At 43.4% G+C, this 16,250-nt stretch overlaps 1 protein-coding gene across 2 annotated transcripts in view; it reads right to left on the bottom strand.

Annotated features, from left to right (window-relative positions):
- Positions 1-15,925, bottom strand: part of LOC137435204 (engulfment and cell motility protein 1) — a 143,596-nt gene extending 127,671 nt beyond the window's left edge. Inside the window, exons 1-2 of one of the 2 annotated variants that reach the window (XM_068128778.2) lie at positions 15,825-15,925; positions 15,389-15,492 (exon numbers count right to left, since the gene is read on the bottom strand). The gene's annotated coding sequence lies outside the window, so the exon portion shown is untranslated. Of the gene's footprint in view, positions 1-9,122; positions 9,214-15,388; positions 15,493-15,824 lie in introns of those variants that run through there. The other variant, XM_068128779.2, reaches the window with a different exon arrangement.
- Positions 15,926-16,250: the final 325 nt, after the last annotated feature.

Raw genomic sequence — 16,250 nt, 5'->3', positions numbered from 1 at the left:
TCACCTCAAACGGCCACACGGCTGACTCCGCAAGTGAAAAAGCTGAATGCCTCAACTCTGTGTTTGCCCCTAAATCTTGTCCCAAACCCATCCCGCTCTGTACCCACCATACCCAGTCATACCCAGCTGCTCCTGGACTCTGTGGCCTTTCCTCCTGACAAGGTGGAAAAGTTTCTGTCAACCCTCGACTCTGATTCTGCAACTGGACCTGACGGCATCAGCCCACGGGTCCTAAAATCCTGTTCTTCCGCTCTTTCACTCCCTCACTCTGTTCTCTTCTCCCTCTCTTTTGCTCAAGGTCATCTGCCATCTGCTTGGAAATCTGCCAACATCACCGCTTTGCACAAAAAAAGGTGCAAAAACAGATCCCAGCAACTACAGACCAATCAGCCTTCTCCCAATTATCAGCAAAGTCATGGAATCCATCATTGCTTCAGATATGAAATCTTTCCGCTTCTCCAATGGCTTGATCTCTGATCATCAATTTGGTTTCAGACCTGGTCACTCTACTCTGGACATGCTGCTTCTGCTTTCTCAACAATGGATGGAGGTCCTCAATGCCAAACAGGAAATTAGAGCTGTCTCCCTTGACATATCACATGCCTTCGATACGGTCTGGCACCCCGCTCTGCTCACCAAACTCTCCTCTTTTGGTATCCATGGAAATCTCCACGCATGGCTGGCAGACTTCCTCTCTAGTCGTAGTCAACGTGTGGCCCTGAATGGGTTTCTCTCATCTCCTCTTCCTGTTCAGGCTGGAGTTCCCCAAGGCAGTGTTCTGGGCCCTGTGCTTTTTCTGGTCTTCATCAATGATCTCTCTGACTCTCTTGAAAATCCTCTCTATCTCTTTGCTGATGACTCTACTCTCTGTCGCTCCATTCTTCATCCCTCAGATCGGCAGTCTGCAGCCTCCTCACTCTCTGCAGACCTGGACAAAATCACAGACTGGGCAAACAAGTGAAACATGTCTTTCAATCCTGACAAATCTCACACTCTTACGATGTCTCTCCGAAAAGACCGACTGGACAATCCTCCCATCCACTTTCTGAATAATCCTCTCCAAGAAGTTCTGTCACTCAAGCTTTTGGGTCTCACTATCTGCCATGATCTTTCCTGGGAAAACCACATTTCAAATCTGGCCTCCAAAGCCAGTCGCCGACTGGGCATCCTCCGTCGTGCGAAGTCCTTCCTTGGCACACCTGAGCTCCTCACCACATACAAGGCTTTCATCCGCAGCTCAATGGAATACTGCTCTCCCCTCTGGGCTGGTGCTCCTGCCTCACACCTAGCTCGTCTTCACGCTGTTGAAACCAAAGCATTCAGAATCATTGGAATCTCCCGCGATGAAGCTAACTCCAAGGGTCTCTCACTCACTCACCACAGGCAGGTTGGTGGTCTTTCCATCTTCTATCGACTCCTCTCTGGCCTTGCCCTCCCCCCCCCCCCCCCCCCAGGCTCTCTCTGGGCTCTGTCCCGCAAATATTCCTACAGGTCGCACAAGATCTGCTTGCAACCCTCTTATGGTTAAATTGCCAAAATCAAGACTCTCTGCTCACCTTCACTCCTTCAGTCCTCTTTTCTCCCGCCTCTGGAACAAACTCCCTCATTCTCTTCAATCCCACTCCACCCTCCAGGTCTTTAAAACAGCTGTTCACCACCATCTCTTATCTTCCCCCATCCAAAACCTTGATCTTTTCTACCCCCGCTAATTTCACCCCAACTCCACTTTTTTGAAATGCCAACTTCTGTCCTGAAAGTCCTTGGTGTCCTTGTGTTTTATACTTCTCCCACCCCCCCCCCCCTTCCCACGCCTCCTCCCCCCAAGCCCTCTCCCTCCCACACATCTCCCTGCTCTCAAATGTTGTGTGCTCTCAAGTGTTTGTGTGCTTCCCCTTCTCTCCCCATCTTGTCTTCCGCTCCCTCTTTTTATATATTTTGTTTGTCTGGTTGATTTGTTTGTGAAGTAAATGTCAGCTCTTTCATGAGACTCGATTCAGTATATAAAAAAAAACAAAAAAAACAAAAAAAAAAACCTGAAACTAAAAATCCTACAAGTATATAATAACAACAAAGGTGGAAGTGATAGATCCGTAACACTCCCCACCTTCAAGGAAGAAAGTTTGAACACGGTGAAAACTTTCTTTTCCTACAAAAAGTATCTTTAACAACCAAAAGTAATACTCACACCCATAAAACTACAAATCAAAACTATGGCTGATCAAATCCCATAAGCCACAAAAATTCCAAACAGCGCACAGGAATCCTCAAGGTTAATTCACTCTGGATAAAGCATCAGCGACTACAGTGTCTCTGCCCTTTACATGCCTAATTTCCAAGTTAAACTCTTGCAAAGACAAGCTCCATCTCATCAACCTCTGATTTTTCTTTTTCTTTTTTTGAATGCAGGTTAAGGGGTTGTGATCAGTGAAAACCTTTATAGGAAAGGTAGTCGTTCCCAGATACACCTCATAATACTGTAGAGCTAGTAGGAGAGCAATGGTCTCTTATTCCACAGTGGCATAATTTTTCAGATGTCTGTCAAACTTCCTCGAATAGCAACACACCGGGTGATCAATGCCATCATCACCTTCCTGCAGTAGAATTGCCCCAGCCCCCACATCACTTGCATCAATGGCCAACTTGAAAGGTTTTTGAAAATCCAGCGCTGCAAGAACAGGAGAGCTCATCAATATCGCTTTGACTTGGGCAAAGGCAGCCTGGCATTTGTCATCCAAAACAAACAAGCTTGGTATCTTTCCTCATCCGGTTCCTTTAAGTCCTTCTGATACTCCATGTCCCATTCTTTCAAGTCCCTTTCGGCTCTCCTTTCCTCTGCTCTTCTCTCCTCGAGTTCCTTTTCTGCTTTCCTTTCCTCTGCTCTTTTCTCTTCGAGTTCTCATTCCTTTTCTGCTCTTTTCTACTCGAGTTCCTTTTCTGCTTCTCTTTCCTCTCGTTGCTGCCACTTCTTTTCCAATTCCAACTCTTTTAATCTTTCCTGGCTCTGCAGTTGCATCTCCATTTTCCGGTGCTCCATTTTTCCTTTTTCCTCTGGTAACCGATCCAACGCAACCTCTTCCCATTTTTTCTCTCCCATGAAATATTCTACCACCAACATCTGAATCTCTGCCTTCTTCATAATGACTCAGACCTCCAAGTTACAGTATTTGGCCAATGTCCTAAGGTCCTATCTTTTTAACGCCTGGAACTGTGCCTCGTTAGGGGACGTCACAAAATTTTCCACGTCAAACACCAGTGTGACTATTAGTTAGCAAGCCTGTTAACCTTCACACAAAAATTGTCAAATTTGGGAATGTTAAGGAATTCGATCTCGGACGAGCCCCCAATTTATGTTACGTGTTCCTCCCCAAACCCTGGTTACGGTGCACCTCAGAGTCTCGAGAGGGAACACGGCAGAAAGATTTGTTATTTTGAGTGTTCTAATACCATGGTAGAACCACACCAATGCAATTGTAAAACAAAACAAGTAATTGTATTAAGAACTCTCACATACACAATAACAACACTATTAAAGAAAGTAAAATGAAAATGTCACTTGCATCAAATGAACCGTACATATGAATGGTACCATCATTCCCCAATGCTCTCAAAGCAATAAACTCACGACACGCCAAACGTGAGTGGAATGTAACATTCCCCAAAGTCCATGCACGAATCCCCACGCTGGTTGAAGCCGTGCAGAATGACGAGAACAGACATGTATCGGCACGGCGGCAGACTCGGAGTTACGAGGTGAGAGGTCGATATGGGAATTTAGCCGATATGTAAACCAACGGCAATCCACATGATGATGTCGATATGGGAATCCCAATGACAAAACAAGATGCACCAAGTGGACAGTCTTTTCGAGGACAAAATGCCGTATAGGCCTGTAATGGAGGCGCTGGCTCCCTCCAACAATAACTCACTCTTGGTGATAAAACCTGATGCGGGTTTAATTGCAATTGCAATATGTGACAATGTCGCTGGCAATCTCTTTCCCGGAAAGCCTCAACTCATTCGTGACCAATATAAAAAAGTCCACTCGCAGCCTCGATGCGACTCATGGCTGTCTCTCTCTCATGGCCGTCTCCTCTCTGCCGAGCTCTTCCTCCCTTCTTCCGGTCTCTTTGCCGCGTCTTCCTTTTTCCTTCACAAACACTTATTTTCACCTTTTACTAAAGTCATGTCCATTTCAAACAAAAATCTTAACAACAATATTACCTGAAACTAAAATTCCTACAAGTATATAATAACAACAAAGGCGGAAGTGACGGAACCGTAACAATATCTAGTCTGGGTTCCTTCTCAGATGGGGTGAGATTTAACCAAAAACAACCATTCTGGTGCAGTAGTACCAGGGAGTGATGCAACCCAAGAACACTGTTCTTCAGATAGAAACTTGTAGGTGGTTATCCAATCTGCATTTCAATTTTGAACAACGAAACCTCTTTAGAAAAGGGTTGGCCAACATGAGCTCATTCATTCATTTCATATACAGCCTGTGGTTGCATCATTGCTGGGAGCTCAGTTGTGCTACTGATACAGTGCCCCCTGCAGGTTAGGGCAGGAATTTGGAATTTGTTCATGGTGCCGGTGATAGCCCACCAACTCTTCACGAAGTACACCGTGGGATCCTTAACTTCCACTAACTAATACCGTCTAGTTTAATGTCAATCCGAGGGATGGCACACATATTGCTGCCTCGCCCTGCATGTGAAACACCATGATGACAGTTTATAACTGGTTTGGGAATCAAACCCAAGCTCAATGACTCGATGATCCCTCTAAGTCTAGGCCATCCTACCAGCCCTCAACACGAGCTGGTACATGAGTAAATTTCCCTGCTTGGGTTTGGCTGGATAATCAGGAATACCTGGAGGTGATGCAATGTAGCTATAACACAGCCATTCCCTGATGTTTCAATTGGCTAAATGTCAAGAGTTCTCAAGGTAGCTTTGTGATTGGTCGGCTGATTAGGCCCACCCCCTCCACCTTGCGTTTAACTGGGAGGAAGTTAACTGCGAAATTGCTCCTGACAAAGGCTGTTGGAGGCACGGTTAACCCTGTGTTACTGGCTGAAATTTTGAGTGCAAGTTAGATCTATTATAGCTTTTACAATCATCTTGATTACCATGTGAAGTAAGACGAGTATGTGGCACATCACGTAACACAGAAATAAGTTTACCATCGTCCAAGCTAACATTATGCAATAGCCTTTCGGTAACTGATCAAAAAATGTTGTTTTTTTTACATGTTCAAGACTTCAGCCATTATTTAAAAGTTCAATTACCATTCTTAATTTACCCAGTTGTACCAGTAAGATTAAAATAAAGACCTGTGCTAAAGAAAAAAAACAATCTGGATTTGGGAGGAATTTTCTGACCCATGTGTAACAGACATTCATCTGAGCGGAAGCAATTGGGCCTAATCGCTGCAACAGCCCCTTCCTGTTGGGTCGCTGACTTGACTCCATCCCAGTGCAACCACCAAAAATGAGAGAAAAGGAAAAAGAAAAATCATATCACAACCATTTCCTGCCTCAGTGCAAGATAACAACTGCACAATACAAAAAGCAATGCAGTACCAACTAGTCGTAATTGTTCACGTTGGCAACCTCCACCAATATTTTTCACTCTTAAAGATTGTTTGCAGAGAGATTATAATCGCAATCCAGCAAGCACTTGCGACCTCGACTCAAGTTAAAGGGCACATCGATTCTTTACATACTCAAACGGAAGAATTAACCCGACCTCACTCCAACCTGTCCCATTTGATCTCCCCAGTTCATCGCCACTGCTCCAACCCTCCCCTGCCCTCCAATCTCTCTCCTATGATCCTTTTGCTTTCCTCTTCCCAATTTGATTCTGTGATACACACCCCCTCAGACCCACCTTGCTCTCAACTTTAATGAGTCTTTTTACTTCCGCCACCAAAGGTGGATGGAGGTTACGTTTTCACCCCTGTCTGTCTGTGTTTGTGAACAGGATATCTCATAAAGTTGTGGACGGATTCAGACGAGATTTGGCAGAGAGGTAGTGTATGTGACAAGGACGAAATGATTATATTTTGGTGAAGATCCGGATTCGGATCCGGCTAGTAGAATTTTTTGATTCTTCACCATTGGGAGATAGGGCCAAAACTATACATAGCAGGGTATCTCAAAAAATCTGGGGACGGATTTGGACGAAACTTAGTGGAGAGGTTGGGTGTGTGACAAGGACAAATAGATTCTATTTTGGTGAAGATCGGAATAAGGATTTGGATGAATGAATGAATGAATGATCGTTTTTAAGGCCATTTTCTCCGCTGGAGCAGGGTTAGCCTTGCGGGACCCATGACAATCATGGTTCCCTGTCTGAGGTAATGTTTTTATGGCCGGATGCCCTTCCCGACGCCAACCTTTGGTCGCCTCTTACGATGCGCAGGGATACGGTGTACCTATTCTAAACCGGGGTACACACCGGGATCATTCATCCCAGCAAGCTGGTACTCAATTTGCCGACCTCGGAAGGATGACAGGCTGAGTCAACCCCCCTGGCGTTAATTCAGCGATCGATCGGGATTCGAACCCAGGATCCTAGGATCCCAAGCCGGCACCCTAACCGCTAAGCCAACACCAGGCTATGGAATAAGGAATAAGGATTTGGATGAGAATTATTTAAATTTTTAATTGATTATTCACCATTGAGTGAGAGGGCTAAAACCAACATACAGCAGGTTATCTCAAAAAGTTGTGGACGGATGATTTTGATTAAATGTGATTCTGTAGTGATTTTCTGGTCTCCTCTACTTTCTTGGATACAAAACGTAAACTGTTCACCAGGCGGAGGTATGCTCTCTACTTAGTGCCGTTCTAGTTACCTTCGCAAAAGCGGAAGGTTATGTTTTGATCGCTGTGTATTTATTTGTATGTCTGTGTGTGTGTGTGTGTGTATGTTATTCGCATAACTCAAAAAGTATTCAACCGAATTGCATGAAATTTGGTGGGATGATTGGTTATTATACGGGACACATTTGATTAGATTTTGGGAGCAATCGGGTCAAAGGTCAAGGTCAAGGTCACGAAAAGGTCAAAATCGTATTTTTACCATAGCGCGGTCAATTTTTATCCAATTGGCATGCAACTAATGCCAAAATGTTCAGAATTCAATGCCCGATCTTGTGATATACGACATGACCCAGTGAAGACATTACCCTTGTTAGCGGTTGGGGGTCAAAGGTCAGGGGGGTCACGACCTTGCAAAATGTGCGTTTTTTGTCATAACTCGGTCAATTCTTATCCGATTTGCATGAAATCAGCACCAAACTGTTCACTGTTCTGTTCCCTACACTCCCATGCCAAGTACAGAACAGTAGCTGCGGCGAAGGTATGCGCTCTACCGAGTGCCCGTTCTAGTTAAATAGATGTATTCCTGAGTGTGTTACCTTGACCAGAGGATGGTAATCAGACAACCTGGCATCAATGCTCCTGGCACATGCTATATATTCAATAAAAAGTGATTGTTTATCTCAGCTGCTATGCCAACCAACAACATGGAAAGTGATGTGCACAACCATGTATTTTCTCAAAAATAAGAAAATTTAAAATTATGCCAAAAGTAGGGGATATGTCTTGGGGGAAATGGAGTATTCCTGTTTGAAGTTGATAGTCCAACCCAGTTTTGCAGCTTGCACTACTCTATCAAAGAGTGGGTCACACCGTTCTACCAACCCATTTGGCTGATATGAAGGAGGTGAGCTCAAACTTCATATATGTTACAGCAGTAAGACCAGGAAAGGTTGTGCACGTGAAAGTATTAAAGACAAATGAAAAATAGAAAGTAGAATTTGACGAGAATGTGCCAATGAATGTGCCTCCACTCACATGAGATGTCGACCCACTGTTATGTTTAATCTCAATTAAAGGTCACATGAAAAATTAAAGATCACTTGAGAGAGAGGGGATGAGAGAAAAGCCAGATAGGTAGCAGAGAGACAACATCAGGTGCTTCTAACCCGAGTTGTTGTCTGCAAAATTATTTTCAATGAGCAAATGACCTTTGAACTTTGACCTGTTCAGTCAAAAATCTTATCACTTCATCTTTGCATCATACTTGCACCAAGTTACGTCAAAATTCCTTCAGCGGTTCACAAGTTTTCGCAGTAACAAAAATCTGCTCCTTTCAGATAACGGTCACATGATCTTTGACCAACAATGTCAAATCAGTTCATCTGTGTGTCAAAATATACCTTTCCTCTAAATATGGTTTTAAAAATCCCTTGAGCGGTTCACAAATTATCACAAAAACAAAATCGTCACACATCGGTGGACGGACAAACCGAAAGTATACCTTTGGCCTTTGGAAATGGAGGCATAAAAATGACTGAAGGCAAAGAACCGAAGATGAAATGTCTATAATACAAGGAATAAGAAGTTTGTGGTACAACACAGGTAGGAAAATAAATAAATATAATCAGGCTGATCTTTCAATTAAAAGGATACATACAGGAAAAATAAACGTTTCGTCAAAGCGTGACCAACTTTTTGTCATTCCACAAAATTACTAACTACTCTTCGTTGAACTAATAGAGAAAAATATAACCCGTCATTTGTAGGATAGGCTCGAGGTAATCAACGCAGATTTCTTTTCTGGAGTCAAATGCTGTCAAGTCAACATTTTCCAAACATGCTGCAAATCTTTCAGTAGAACTGTGCATGCTGAAAAAAAAATTAGGTTCCAATATAATTTGGAAGAAACAGGAAGCCTTTTTACAGTGCCGGAAAAAGAGATAAGAGTGAAAAGGGAAGCGTGAAAAGTTATATTCATAAACGGGAAATGACATCGATTTTTCTTATTCAATTATCTTTTCAAAACGGACAGCTGCGTAATGCAGGCAGGCTCATCGGAAAGGTGATCCCACCTTTCAATCCATTATAAACATCAACAATTTATTATTTCAAAAGCCAATCTACAACTGGTACTTCTTTAACAGCCTCAATTTGTTGTCACCTTTGACTGGGCAAAGTTTTTGACCCAAGTCATTCACAAACTGGCTTGCCAATACACTTGACTGAAGGTGGCAGGAATTTGTGTTTTACTCAGGGTCCTGGCGATAAATGGCCTACTCTTCGCGAAACACACCGTGAGATTTTTAACGTCTACCAACGACCAGTGATTGCAGAAAGGTCCTCCAGCTTAACGTATTTCCGAGGGACGGCACACTCGTTGGATGCGTCGCCCTGCATGCAAAACACCAAGGTGACAGTTTATAGATTGCTCGAGATTTAAACCCAGATTGACAGCTCAAAGGCGAATGTTCAAATGCCATACAACTACACAACCACAAATCATTACAAATAAAGTCTCTTTTTCACAAACAAATAAAAAGTACTGACAGAAGGAAACAAGTTAAGGATTAAGAAACAAAAAAAACTAATCATCATCAATGATCTTTATGATTCCCTGCAAAATCATGCCCATCTCCTTGCTGATGATTCTGCCCTCGCAGTATCATTTATGTGTCAGACAGGCTGGCAGTAGCCTCTTCCCTCGCTGCAGACCTCGATAGAATCATGAGATGGTCCAACACTTGTAGTATGTCTTCCGACCCAGAAAAATCCCACATACTCACCCTGTCTCTCCGAAAGGACCATCTGGAAAACCCTCCCATCTACATCTGAAACAAATCACTTGGAGCTCAAGTCACTCAAGCTTTTGGGCCCCGCCATCAGCCATGATGTTCCTTGGGCAGACCATATTTCCAAGATGGCCTCCAAAGCCATCTGCCGACTGGGCAAACTCCGCTGTGCAAGGTCTTTGCTTCGCCAACTTTGGATAACCTACAAGGCCTTCAGTTACAGTTTGATGGAGTACTGCTCTCCCCTTTGGGCTGGCGTCCTTGCCTCACACTTTGCCCTTATTAAAGCTGGGGAAAGCAAGGCCCTCAAAATCATTGGGATCTCCCGTGGCGAAGCCGAATGTCTAGGCCTATTATTTTCACATCACAAGCAGGTTGATGGCCTCTCTGTATTCTACAGGCTTCTTTTTTGTCTTGCACCCTCTGCCCTCTCTTAGCTTTGTCCCTCCCAAGTTTCTGCAGGGCACACAAGGTCAGTCTGCCAGTAACCCTCTTATTGTTAAACTCCCAAAATCCAGGCTCACTGCTCACCTCCACTCATTTGTACCAACCCGCCCCAATATATTCAGTCCCATTCTTCCCTCCAGGGCTTCAAGACAGCTGCTCACCACTACCTCAGGTCATTTCTTCAGCACCAAATTACCCCATTCCCAAGCATTCACTTTTTCCAGGTTATTAATTTTTTCCCACTCTCCCTCACCGTCACCTCTTCTCGTTTGTTAGTTTTTTCCTTTACGGTTTCATCCCTGCTTCCCCCTTCCTCTTCTTGCTGTGTTTCATTCAGCTTGTGTGCAGCTGGTTCACCCCCATGTCTTTCTCCCCCACCCCTTGATCTCACTCTCACTCCTACTCCTACCCTGCAGTTAGTGTTTCCTACTTTCCATTCTGTTCTAGCGCTGCCACGAACCTCGATCATGTATACAGAGAAAAAAAAACCCAGTACGTATACGAGACACTTTGAATGCTCAACAAAGAGATAATTCATTTCGAGTACAAAAGATTGCAACTGGAAGGGTTAACTGTGAGTCAACACTTCAAACTAGGAGAGAAGACCAAGAGTTACAGGGTAAGGGAGTGCATTCCAAAGGTTGGAGAAAAGGAAGGCAAAGGGGTGGATAGGAACACGCGTGAGATGTAGGAGAGCAGACAATGTGTGTGTTCGTCAAATGAGCACATGTGTCGACAATGGATGGATAACAGAAGGAAAGGATGAAGGAGCATGCCAACATTCCTGCTCACTGCAGACAAGCAAAGTGGATGAAGAATTCAAATGATCATGGTAAAAGGTCATGGGCAATTAAAATAACTGCGTATAACAAAAACGAGCTTTATCTGCTTTGACCAATAACAACAACAAAAAGGCAACCTGCTAATTTTAACCAAGTGAGCAGTCAAATTAAATAAAACCTCATTTGTATTACACAAACTCTTGACACACTTTTCTGAGTACCAGAACACTGCAAGACAAACTTCAGAAATCATACACCAGAGAATGCATGTACGCACACTTGGTAGGTCTCCGTTGAATCTTCTGAAACACACCCACGTGTGAAGATATAAGCCACGTGAAGACGTCAACAGCAACTTTTACGCGCATATATATATATATATGTATATATATATATATATATATATATATATATATATATATGTATATATATATATATATATATATATATATATATATATATGTATATAATTATATATATATATATAGGATCTCCATATATACATATATATATGGGATCTCCATATATACATATATATATGGGATCTCCATATATACATACATATATATATACATACATATATACTCATATACACATACACATATACATATACACGTACACATACACGATTTTGCTGGCAGCTGAAAGTGCACTCGTGGAAAAACACACAAGGACCCCCTGCCCCGCGCCAAAGTCTCCAATCTCAGAAGAGACGCTCCAACACAACCCCGTGGAGCTGCCACAAAACGTGTCCAGGCCGATCACACGAGCAAGAATGCCTGGCAAGCTCGAAACTCAACCATGACACAAGCAACTGTATAAAAAGGAACCGCAACCAGTGATAAGAAATGACCCTCTTTATTTTTAATCCGCCAATGAATTTCATCAAACAACCACTCGACGTGATATCCAACAATCACTGGACTTGATACCCAACAATCACTGGACTTGATATCCAACAATCACTCGACGTGATATCCAACAATCACTCGACGTGATATCCAACAATCATTGGACTGGATATCCAACAATCATTGGACTGGATATCCAGCAATCACTCGACTTGATATCCAAAAATCACTGGACTTGATATCCAACAATCACTCGACTTGATATCCAACAATCACTGGATTTGATATCCAACAATCACTGGACTTGATATCCAACAATCACTGGACTTGATATCCAACAATTACTGGACTTGATATCCAACAATCACTCGACTTGATATCCAACAATCACTCGACTTGATATCCAACAATCACTCGACTTGATATCCAACAATCACCGGACTTGATATCCAACAATCACTCGACTTAATATCCAACAATCCCTCGAGGTGATATCCAACAATCACTCGACCTGATATCCAACAATCATTGGACTTGATATCCAACAATCACTCGACTTGATATCCAACAATCATTGGACTTGATATCCAACAATCACTCGACTTGATATCCAACAATCACTTGACTTGATATGCAACAATCATTGGACTTGATATCCAACAATCACTTGACTTGATATCCAACATTCACTCGAGGTGATATCCAACAATCCCTCGAGGTGATATCCAACAATCACTCGACCTGATATCCAACAATCATTGGACTTGATATCCAACAATCACTCGACTTGATATCCAACAATCATTGGACTTGATATCCAACAATCACTCGACTTGATATCCAACAATCACTTGACTTGATATGCAACAATCATTGGACTTGATATCCAACAATCACTTGACTTGATATCCAGCAATCACTCGACGTGATATCCAACAATCATTGGACTGGATATCCAACAATCATTGGACTGGATATCCAACAATCACTTGACTTGATATCCAGCAATCACTCGAGGTGATATCCAACAATCACTCGACGTGATATCCATCAATCATTGGGCTTGATATCCACCAATCACAGGACTTGATATTCAACAATCATTGGACTTGATATCCAACAATCACTCGACATGATATCCAACATTCACTCGATGTGATATCCAACAATCACTCGACGTGATATCCAACAATCATTGGACTGGATATCCAACAATCATTGGACTGGATATCCAACAATCATTGGACTGGATATCCAGCAATCACTCGACTTGATATCCAAAAATCACTGGACTTGATATCCAACAATCACTCGACTTGATATCCAACAATCACTGGATTTGAAATCCAACAATCACTGGACTTGATATCCAACAATCACTGGACTTGATATCCAACAATCACTGGACTTGATATCCAACAATCACTGGACTTGATATCCAACAATCACTGGACTTGATATCCAACAATCATTGGACTTGATATCCAACAATCACTCGACGTGATATCCAACAATCCCTCGACGTGATATCCAACAATCACTCGACGTGATATCCAACAATCACCCGACATAATATCCAACAATCACTCGACGTGATATCCAACAATCACTCGACGTGATATCCAATAATCATTCGACTTGATATGCAACAATCACTGGACTTGATATCCAACAATCACTGGATTTGATATCCAACAATCACTGGACTTGATATCCAACAATCACCCGACTTGATATCCAACAAGCACTGGACTTGATATCCAACAATCACCCGACTTGATATCCAACAATCACTCGACGTGATATCCAACAATCACTCGACGTGATATCCAGCAATCACTCGACGTGATATCCAACAATCACTCGACGTGATATCCAACAATCACTCGACATGATATCCAACAATCACTCGACATGATATCCAACAATCACTGGACGTGATATCCAACAATCACTGGACGTGATATCCAACAATCACTGGACGTGATATCCAGCAATCACTGGACGTGATATCCAGCAATCACTGGATTTGATATCCAACAATCACTGGACTTGATATCCAACAATCACCCGACTTGATATCCAACAATCACTGGACTTGATATCCAATAATCACCCGACGTGATATCCAACAATCACTCGACGTGACATGCAACAATCACTGGACTTGATATCCAACAATCACCCGACGTGATATCCAACAATCACTCGACGTGATATCCAACAATCACCCGACTTGATATCCAACAATCATTCGACTTGATATCCAACAATCACCCGACTTGATATCCAACAATCATTCGACTTGATATCCAACAATCATTGTACGTGATATCCAACAATCACTCGACGTGATATCCAACAATCACTCGACGTGATATCCAACAATCATTCGACTTGATATCCAACAATCATTGTACTTGATATCCAACAATCACTCGACGTGATATCCAACAATCACTCGACTTGATATCCAACAATCACTCGACTTGATATCCAACAATCACTCGACTTGATATCCAACAATCACTCGACGTGATATCCAACAATCATTCGACTTGATATCCAACAATCATTCGACGTGATATCCAACAATCACCCGACTTGATATCCAACAATCATTCGACTTGATATCCAACAATCATTGTACGTGATATCCAACAATCACTCGACGTGATATCCAACAATCATTGTACGTGATATCCAACAATCATTGTACGTGATATCCAACAATCATTGTACGTGATATCCAACAATCATTCGACGTGATATCCAACAATCACTCGACGTGATATCCAACAATCATTCGACTTGATATCCAACAATCACTCTACTTGATATCCAACAATCACTCGACTTGATCACGAAAGGTCCTCACTCGCAGTCTCACGCCAACAAGCGCTGACGTCATGTTAAAAACTCCCGACTGCACGGAGCGAGCTTCGCATGACGCGTTGCAAACGACCGACCGCTGTTCGTAAACCTTATCGCTACAATCACCACGCAGAGGTAACAATGTCCCGCAAGACCAAAAGGTCCTGCGGAAACCCATACTTAGGAGCAGTGTGCTGCATGCAGAGCACACCTTTGAACTCGAACCTAGAAAACCGGCACCGGATAGGCCTACACCTGAACAGGACAATCGGTGCCACCGAGCACCAACTGCGGTTATTACCAGGTCCAGGTCATAGGCAATTACCATCATTATCAAGGCATTCCTCACCACAACCGCCATTCCCATGCAAACAACTTTTCTGGAACATTTCGAACTAGCTGTGTTTATATCCACGACGGGTGCCGAAAGGTCGTCGTGGCGACCACTGCGATGTGTGTGTGCAACCGAGGCACGGCACTCGTACTTCGTGGGGGTGTGCGCCCGCACAAATATTCGTAGATACAATCGGGCGCACGACGAGCTTCGTGCTGCTACCGAAACACTCCAAATGACGGACGTAGCGAGCCGGATATTGTGAGACGGACACCCGCACATTATACCTCGTAATATATAATATAATATATTTTATACGATGCGGAACAACCAGCAGGCGGGTCCAGTGCTGTGCACGTCTCGGCATTTTCAAGAGGTGTATTGGTAATAGGGAGTCGATCAGTCCCTAAAGTGATACGTAAGGAGTGATGTGTGCTGAGTGTCGCCGCTCCGTGTGAGGTAATGTAACGAGATCGACCTACCTTCGGGTAAAGGCGAAGGAGAATCGAGGCTCGAACGTCACAAACTTCCGTGCGATTTGCCTCGGTTCTGCGGAAGCTGCAGACGAGGGGGCGGAGTCGCGGAGCTGTAGAAAGAAGAAGAAGAAGAAGAATACTAGAGGGTGGGGAGGAGGGAGGGAGGTGGAGCGAAAAACTGCAGCTTGCGTTCGTTGGGTAATAACTTAATATTGCAGGTGCATCCGAACGGCGGCCATGCTGTGCCAAGTGTTTAACCTGTTGTCGAAACGATTGTTAAAATAACCATACCAATGAGGTAAATCACGACGGTAAACAGATTTTCAACATACACCACCCATATTTATTATTATTATTATTATTGATACAAAAGTTTAAAACGCTTGGATTTTAATCGCACAATGAATGGAAAATATTCCGCCAGGAATTTATAGCGGCTTACTCAAAATAACATGTAACAAGAAAAGCGGCGCACGAGCCATGAACCGATGCACGCATCTTGGAAGCACCAAAGCAGGTGCTGCTGCTGCCAGCTGGGCTTCACTCGGATCCACGTGCTTTGGCACGAGCCGTGGGAACAGATGCGTCGTCGTCTTGGTTGTCAGTCCACGTTATAGCTACTGCGATTGCGAACCCCACGGAGCGACATCAAGACGTACAGGGTGAGTCATAAGTCTGAGCACGTGGTTTTAGCTGCTGATACAAGATTTGTTTACCACATCTACCAGAGAGCCATAAGCCCCAGGAGTCGTAACGTATTACAGTAATACAGCAATTACCATACCTCATTAGACATTGAATGCATCCGTATGACGCCTGCCAATGTCACAGCACAAGATAGATAGCACCACGTGCGGTGTGAAAACCG

The sequence above is a fragment of the Myxine glutinosa genome, chromosome 9 (assembly GCF_964187855.1).
Source record: "Myxine glutinosa chromosome 9, kmMyxGlut1.1, whole genome shotgun sequence".
In the NCBI taxonomy this organism is placed as follows: Eukaryota; Metazoa; Chordata; class Myxini; order Myxiniformes; family Myxinidae; genus Myxine; species Myxine glutinosa.
Note: the sequence above shows the minus strand (reverse complement) of the source record. Positions and strands in the feature narration are given on the sequence as shown.